The following is a 9,176-nucleotide window of genomic DNA, read 5'->3' as shown; positions in this document are numbered from 1 at the left end:
CAAATGGGCTGAACTCCAGGGTTCTGAAAGAGGTAGCTGAAGAGATTGTGGAGCCATTAGTAATGAACTTTCAAGAATCAATAGATTCTGGCATGGTTCCAGAGGACTGGAAAATTGCAAATGTCACTCTAATCTTCAAGAAAGCAAGAAAGGAAAGTATACGCCAATTAGCCTGACCTCAGTGGTTGGGAAGATGTTGGAGTCAATTGTTAAGGATGAGATTTCAGGGTACTTGAAGGCATATGATAATAGGCCAAAGCCAGCGCATGGTTTCCATAAGGGGAAAATCACGTCTAACAAATCTGTTGGAATTCTGTGAGGAATTGACAAGCAGGATAGACAAAGGAGAATCAGTGGATGTTGTGTACTTGGATTTTCAGAAATACTTTTAAAATGTGCCAAACACGAAGCTGCCTAACAAGAGCCCATGGTATTACAGGAAACGGTACGAGCATGGACAGTGCATTGGCTGATGGAGTGAGACAAAGCGTAGGAATAAAGGAGGGAGGCTTTTCTGGTCGGCTGCCTGCAACTAATACATTTCCACAAGAGTTGGTGTTGGGACTGATACATTTTTCATTATATAGCAATGATCTGTTTGACAGAATTGATGGTTTTGTGGACAAGTTTGCAGACAATACAGAGATAGGTGGAGGGGCAGGTAGATTTGAGGAAGCAGGGAGTCTGCAGAAAGACTTAGACAAATTCAGAGAATGGGCAGAGAAGTGGCAAATGGAATAGAGTCAGGAAGTGTATGGTCTTACACAATGGTAGAAGGAATTAAAGCATAGAGTTTTCTAAATGGGGATAAAATCCAAAAATCCAAGGTGCAAAGGGACTTGGGATTCCTCATACAGGATTGCCTAAAATTTGCAGGTTAAGTCTGTGGTGAGGAAGGGAAATGCAGTACTAGCATTCATTTCAAGAGGACTAGAACATAAATGCAAGGAAGTAATGCTAAGGCTTTATAAGGTGTGGTGAGGCCTTGCTTGCAATATCATAGGTGGTATTGGATCGCTTGGGTTAAAAAGGATATGCTGATGTTGGAGAGGGTTCAGATGAATAAAAAGTTTATTGTATGAAGAGCAATTGATGGCCCTGGGCCTTTACTTGCTGAAGTATAGAAGAATGGGTGAGGGGAATTTCATCAAAACCTATTGAATGTAGGAAGGCCTAGATAGAGCGCATGTGGAGAAGTTATTTCCTATAGGGGTGAGTCTAAGACAAGAGGGCAGATAGCCAGAATAGTGGGACTTCCATTTAGAATGGAGATGAGGAATTTCTTTAACCAAAGGGTGGTGAATCTGTGGAATTCATTGCCACAGGCAGCAGTGGAGGTCAGGTCATTAGGTATATTTAAGGTGGAGGTTAATAGGCTCTTGATCAGTCATGCTGTGAAATGTTATGAAAAATGGTGTTGAGAATGCAATGGATGAGCCTGAAGAAATGGCAGAGCTGACTCGATTGACTGAGGGACCTAATTCTGCTCCGGTGTCTTATGGTCTTATAAAGTTATAAGTTATAAAGGCCTCACATAATTAAATTTGATTATTTACTTTCTAGCAAAGCATTCAGTTTAATTGTGTATTTATTCACATGCACTTCCAGGAACCTAAACTAAATATTGTTCTTGGCAGACGAATTGACCAGTGAGAACTTTACTAGGTAAAATGGGCGTAACGATATGGCTGGCTCTCTTCTGACTACTACCATCAGGCAGGAGGTACAGGAACCTTAGGACCCACACCTGCAGATTCAGGAAACCATCAGGCTCCTGAACCAGCGTGAATATCTTCACAGATGACAACTCTGAACTGATTCCACAACCTATAGACTGTTTTCGAGGACTCTACAATTCATGTTCTCAGGATTATTTGTTTACTTATTGTTATTTGCACAATTTGTCTTCTTTTCCACATTGGTTGTATGTCTTTGTGCATAGTTTTTCATTAATTCTATCGTATTTCTTTATTTTCCTGAAAATGCCTGCAAGAGAATATACTAGCCAGTATATGGTGACATATAAATATTTTGATAATAAATTTACTTTGAAGTATTTCAAAAGATGATGCACTTCAAGGTTTCAGCAACTTTTAAACAAATAAATCAGTTTTACTCAGAATGGCATCTTATTTACATTCTACAAACTCTAGCCTTTTGTCCAGCTTCCACACTTTTGTTTCACCATTGGTAATCAACTGCCAAGACCTTCTCTCATGGGATCCACAAGTCTTCTTTCTCCAATCCTTTAAACTCTGCTGAAATAGTTACAATATGCCTTTTTATACCGAAATGGGTTAATATCAATTTCTGCCTCCTTGCACTTTTATTAAGAAAACTGGAATTTGGTTGAAATTGAAATGATTCTTTTTTTACAATTATTCACTACATTCTTACAGATATGTAAAGGATAAAAGAGAAAGTGGTCATCGACCTTCATTGTTGCTTATATTTTGTGATTTTGAATACATTATAATCTTCTTCAGGTTCAAATGTATGATTGAGTTTTTAAGCAGGGCAAGGGAAAAAAATCATAAGGCATCAGAATTAAGTTGTAAAGAAACAGTGTATTATACAAAAGTGTATACTGAGTGGCCACTTTATTAGGTACACCTTCTCATTAATGCAAATATATAATCAGCCAATCATATGGCCGCAATTCAATGCATAAGAGCATGCAGACGTGGTCAAGAGGTTCAGTCTTGTTTAAACCAAACATCAGAATGGGGAATGAAATATGATCTACGTGACTCTGACTGTGGAATGACTGGCAGTACCAGACAGGGTGGTTTGAGTATCTCAGAAACTTGATCTCCTGGAATTTTCAGCCTGAGAATGGTACAAGAAACAAAAAAATATGCAGTGAACAGCAGTTCTGTGGGTGAAACTGCCTTGTTAATGAGAGAGGTCAGAAGAGAATGGCCAAACTGGTACAAGCGGAAAGGAAAATTAGTTAACTCAAAAAACCCTGCATTACAACAGTTGTCTGCAGAAGGCAACCTCCGAACACATGTCAAACCTTAAAGTGAAAGAGCTTCAGCAGCAGAAGACCACAAACATACACTCAGTGGCCACTTTATTAGTTACAGGAGGTACATAACAAAATGAGCACTGAGCGTATGTTATACAGCATTGGATCACTGTTAAAGACTGATCAAATAATAACCACCATTTTTACACATTTATTTTAAGTATTAGTAGCAAGCCTGCTGCATGTGGCTGCATTCTGATCATGAGGAAACAATCGAAGTTTTAAATTGTTTATTTTTCAGGTTCCCTCTTGTTCTCTTCAGTCTTAATTTACAAGAGGGATACTAGTTTCTTTCAGATTTTCTTTGTTGATTGTTACAATTCAAGTCCTTCTGACTTCACTCTGGCTCTCTCATGTTATCTCCCCGTCTTCCATCTCTCTTAGTTCAATTCTCAGCCTCAACAATGGAGCAGATAAATCAGTCAGGCGGGGCGAGCTAGACAAAAATGGTGGAGTTCTGCTGAAGCCACAATAGTCCAACATGCCAGTGATGGACTTTATATTGTTGTTAATAACACAAAAGATACAAATCTTGCAGACTTATGATACAGAGAATATATTATTCTCCTATGGTACAGAAAAAGTCAATACTCGCAAATAAAATGTTGCATTGTATTTCAGCTCAAAGTAGATCTTAATTCAGTTCTCAATGCCCCAATCATTTTGAGCCATGAACTGGCTTTGCAAAGCATAACAATAACACACCAACTGGATTCAGTATATCATTTTAAAATACTATTTTTGAAGTATAGTATAGTTCAAATTTTCTCAATACCCAATTTTCAGATTATGACATCAGTTTAGCTCTTCTAGGCTACTTGATGTGTTACTAATAAAAAGGCTAATAACGTAGAAAACTAAAACAATATAAATTAACCACTTCAGAGATGCCAAACCCAGGAAATTTTTAGCCTGATTATAATCGTCGAACAACCATCGCAAAAATAATTGAACAGTGCGAACATTGAAAAATTGCTTGATAATACATAAATGAGTGTGAAACAATTTTAAATCAGATTCAGCAGCAAACTTTCAAAAGTGTGTAAGTACTTGAGGGGAAAAACCTCAATACCATGAGAGAAGAAAAGGAGAATTTAACTGATTTACAGGTGTCCCCGCTTTACGAATGTTCGCTTTACGCCACTTCGCTTTTACAAAAGACCTACATTAGTAACCTGTTTTCGCGTTACAAAGAGGATTTCCGCTTTTACAAAAACTTTTCCCATATAAATTAATGGTTCTTCACTTTATGCAATTTCAGCTTAAGGAAGGTTTCTTAGGAACGCTCTACCTTTGTAAGGGGGGGGGGGGGAACACCTGTACTTCCTTTCAAAGAACAAGTAGATGCAATAAATGAGCTGAACAATCTGCTGTGTTGTATGATACTGCTGATATTTTAAGACTCTTTAAGACTCTAATTTACCCGATGCTTTTTCTTGCAAAGATCTAGAACACTTTTATGTCATCTGCTTGTTCTCAGTCAAAAAAAAATATAACAAAGCATCTGCCCTTATGGGAGTAATATACTTTTCATTCTGAAGCTTATTCAGCAATCTGCACTGAAAGAACCTGACTAAACAAACTTCCTTTCTACTTTCGCTTTGAAACTCATGATCATAATTTCTGGTCATTCACTGCAGAGCCAGTTCTCATGTTAGAAATTTTAATGCTATTTAGCCGCAGAGGGCACATAGATTTGTCTGATTCAAACATGACTCCCCTGTACATTTACTATAGGTTGTTGAATAACAAGGAACAAAAGTACTTTTGCTTTCAATTCAGATGCACAGCTGCGATTTGTAACATCTGCATCTTCTTTAAACAAGCAACGCAGAACCGATATTCCTGATCTATATACTATTGCTACTGAACTGCCAACAGAACACTACATAAAAGATAGTAATCACATAGAACAGAAAGTAGCTATTTACTGGATTGTGTCTGCCAACTCTTAAGAACATCCACTTCCTCCTTTTTCTTAATGGCACTGTAACGTTCCCCTTCGTGTATCTGTAAAATCCATTTTGGAAGATATTATTGGATGCTTAATGGTTGTAATTTCATATTTGTACATATTTACAGCATTTGCATTAGTCCAGCATTTCCCTATATTAAAGACAATAATTAAATGCAAGATTTTATTCTGTGTGATTTTCATAATAAGCATTGGTAGGTAGATGAGCACTAGGAATTTCATTAAGTGTGAAGCAATATTGTCCAGGTTGACTATAACTGAAATACTACCGCTATTCGTGGTAAGGAAATAATACTGAGTTATAAGCCACTAACTGCTGCAATGCATTGAACAGCACCGTGTCAAGCTAACATTTCCAGTGTTTCTGATGAAGATGCAGTCAATGTCATTGTAGAGCTATTTTTATGTCTCTGACACACATGGCTAAGTGAACATCAGATTTCTTTGACGTTTAATTCTTTATCCTAACGCCCTTGAGAGGTTCATCCTGCAACTATGCCAGACCCACAATGAGTCCTTTCCTAATCAAATGTCTGTGTCAATGCATCATTCTGTTGGGGGTAAAAGCCCAGCTAAAGCTGACAAATGAATCACTGAAGATGGGGAGAAATTGTGACTAGTGCGCCTATACATTATCCTGAGTACAGTATATAAAATCATTGGTGGGAAAGTTGTTTACTAAAGGGGATTCGGAGAGACAATATCTATTTATGTTTTGAAAGACAAGATTAGGGATAGTCGGCATGTTTTAATATAGGAGCAGAATTAGGCCATTTGGCCCATCGAGTGTACTCCACCACTTCATCATGGCAGTTCCTGCTTTCCCCTCAGCCCCAATCTTCTTCCTTCTCCTCGTATCCCTTTATGCCCTGACCAATCAAAAATCTATCAACCTCAGCCTTGAAATTACAGTACATAAAGACTTGGCCTTCACAGCTACCTTTGGCAAAGAATTCCATGGACTCACCACACTCTGGCTAAAGTATTTCCTCGTCGCCATTCTAAACGGACTCCCCTCTATTCTGAGGCTGTCCAATGGTCTTACGTCTCATATCATAGGAAACATCCCCCCCCCCCCCCACATTCACTTTATCAATGCCTTTCACCATTCAATACATTTCAATGAGGTCACCCTTCATTCTTCTGATTTCTGGTGAATATAGGTCCAGAGCCATCAAATACTCTTCAAATGACAAGCTATTCAATCCTGGAATCATTTTTGTGAACTTCCTTTGACCTCTCCAGTTTAAGCACATCTTTTCTAAGTGGCACAAAAACTGCTCATAATACTCCAAGTGATGCCTCAGCAGTGCTTTATACAGTCTCAGCATTACATCCTTGCTTTTATACTCTAGTCATTTTGAAATTAATGCTAACATTGCATTTGTCTTCCTCACTATAGACCCAACCTCCAAATTAACCTTTGGAGAATCCTGCACAAAGACCCCCAGGTACCTCTGTGCCTCAGTTTTTTTGTATTTTTTTTATTTAGAAAATAGTCAACCCTTTCACTTCTTCTACCGAAGTGCATGACCATACACTTCCCGACACTGTATTCCATCTTCCACCTCTTTACCCACTCTCCTAATGTGTCTAAGTCTTTCTGTAGTCTTTCTACTTTCTCAAAACTACCTGCCCCTCCACCTATCTTCCTATCAATTGCAAACTTTGCAACAAAGCCATCAATTCCATCATCCAAATCTTTGACATATAACGTAAAAAGTATCATTCCCAGCACAGACCCCTGTGGAACACCACTAGTCGCCAGCAGCCAACCAGAAAAGGCTCACTTAATTCCCACTCTTTGCCTCCTGCCAATTAACCACTGCTTTATCCATGCTAGAATCTTTCCTGTAATACCATGGGCTCATAGCTTAAGCAGCTTATGTGTGGCACCTTGACAAAGGCCTTCTGAAAATCCAAGTACACATCAACTGATCCCTTTGTTCATCCTGCTTGATATACAAAGAATTCTAACAGATTTACCAGGCAAAATTTTTCCTTGAGGAAACTGTGCTATGGCCTGTTTTATCATGTACCTCAATTTACCCTGAGACCTCATTCTTAATAATCAACTCTAACAACTTCCCAACCACTGAGGTCAGACCAAGTGGACTATAGTTTCCTTTCTTCTGCCTCTCTCCCTTCTTGAAGAATGGAGTGACGCTAGCAATTTTCCAGATCATAGCTATTCTTGAAAGATCATTACTAATGCCTCTACACTCCCTTAAGCCATCTCTTTCAGAACCCTGGGGGTGTACACCATCTAGTCCAGGTGATTTATCTATCTTTAGACTTTTCAGTTTCCCAAGAGCGTACTCTCTAATAATAGTAACTTCACACAATTCATGATGCTGACACCTGGAGCTTTCATCATACTGCTAATGTCTTCCACGGTGAAGACTTATGCAATTATGGCCAACTATGTCCCGCAAATTTGATTTTTTGTTTTAGAAGAGTTGATCGAGAGGATTGAAAAGGCTAGTGAAGGTGCTGTCATCTACAAAGGTTTTGGAAATGTCTTTGACAAGGTCCCACTTAATGGTTGACCGAGAAAGTTAGAACACATTGGATCAAAGTTGAGCTAGACAATTGGTAACATAATCAGCTAGGTAAAAGAAATCAGAGGGTGGTAACTGAGTGTAATTTTTCAGATTAGAAACCTGTGACCAGTGCTCTACCCCATTTATCATGTGGAAGCGATAGAGATGAGGATGCAGGTGGCAAGATTGGTACATTTGTAGATGACACCAAAAATCATATTGAAAGTTGCCTTAAGGTTGTAACTGGATTTAGATAGACTGGGAGGTGGACCAAAAAAAAATAGCAGATGGAATTTAACTCAGCCAAGCGCAGTGATGCATTTTGGTTAGAAAAACCATGGCAGGACATAGCGATTGTACATACAGTACAATCCCCTGGGCTGTGTTGTGGAACAGAGACACATTGGGCTCAGACACAATTTCCTGAAAGTGGTGTCTGTTACAGTGCCTTGAAAAAGAATTCAGCACCCCACAACTTATCACATTTTATTTTCTAAATTTAAAATATATTGAAGCAGGATTTTTGAGCTAATCTACAAAATCTACCCTCTCTCTGCATGATCCAACAGTACAGTGGATTTTCAAAGAGACTAAACCAAAATGAAGACAAAAGAGCATTCAAAGTAAGCAGAGGAAATAACAGGGAAGCGCAGATCTGGGGAAGGATACAAATTCATCTCAAAGGCACCTAAGTGCAGTCCATCGTGAAAAAGCAGCCACACTGCCTGGGACAGGCCGCCCCTCTGAACTTAGTTGCTGGAGAAGAATGGCACCTGTAAAGAGAGGCTGCTGTAATGCCAACAGTCACTCTGAGTGGCTGCAACTGCAGACAAAATTCATGGATCCACAATCTCTAAGGTCTCACACAAAAGGGATATTTATAGAAGAGTGGCAAGGAAGAAACCCTGGCAAAAAAAAAATCATGTCCTTGCCTATAAATACTTTGCCTAAACACTTCACTTAGAAGATACTGTAAAGATGTGGAAGACTTTCTTGTGGTCAGATGAGACTAAAGTAGAACTTTTAGACCTCAGCACTAAGCAGTACATGTGGCGTAAACCTAATACTACGCATCAGCCAGGCAACACGACCCCTACTGTAAAGAATGGGTCGAGGTAGCATTATGCTATATGGATGCTTTTCAGCAGCAGGGACTGGAAATCTGGTCAGGATTGATGGGTAGATAAATGTTGCCAAATACAGAGAGATCCTGAATAAAAACCTGCTAACCTCTGCCATAAACCTTAAACTGGGGAGGAACTTTGTCTTTCAGTTTTGTTGCTGCTTAACACTGACTATAATGATAGACATAATAAGTCTGATCATTACAAGAAGATCATAAGAAAAACAGTTTCAGATTTCTACAAGATTATGACTGGAGTTGTTTCACAATAGTGGAAAGGAGCTGAGGTGGCTGAGAAACTATTATACGAATTCCATATCAACCCAGAATAATTACAGATAAAGCTTCTAAGTGAGGTGTTTAGGCAAAGTATTCAACATCCCCAATACAAGGAACCACAAGTATAAAATAATCTATAATTTTCCCATTAACTTTCAATTTTGTAGTGTTTCAATAACATGGTGAAAAATACCAGCCTTCAAATACTCTGACTGAACTTGTTTC

Source organism: Hypanus sabinus, chromosome 20 (genome assembly GCF_030144855.1).
Source record: "Hypanus sabinus isolate sHypSab1 chromosome 20, sHypSab1.hap1, whole genome shotgun sequence".
NCBI lineage: Eukaryota > Metazoa > Chordata > Chondrichthyes > Myliobatiformes > Dasyatidae > Hypanus > Hypanus sabinus.
This window is presented reverse-complemented; position numbering follows the sequence as displayed.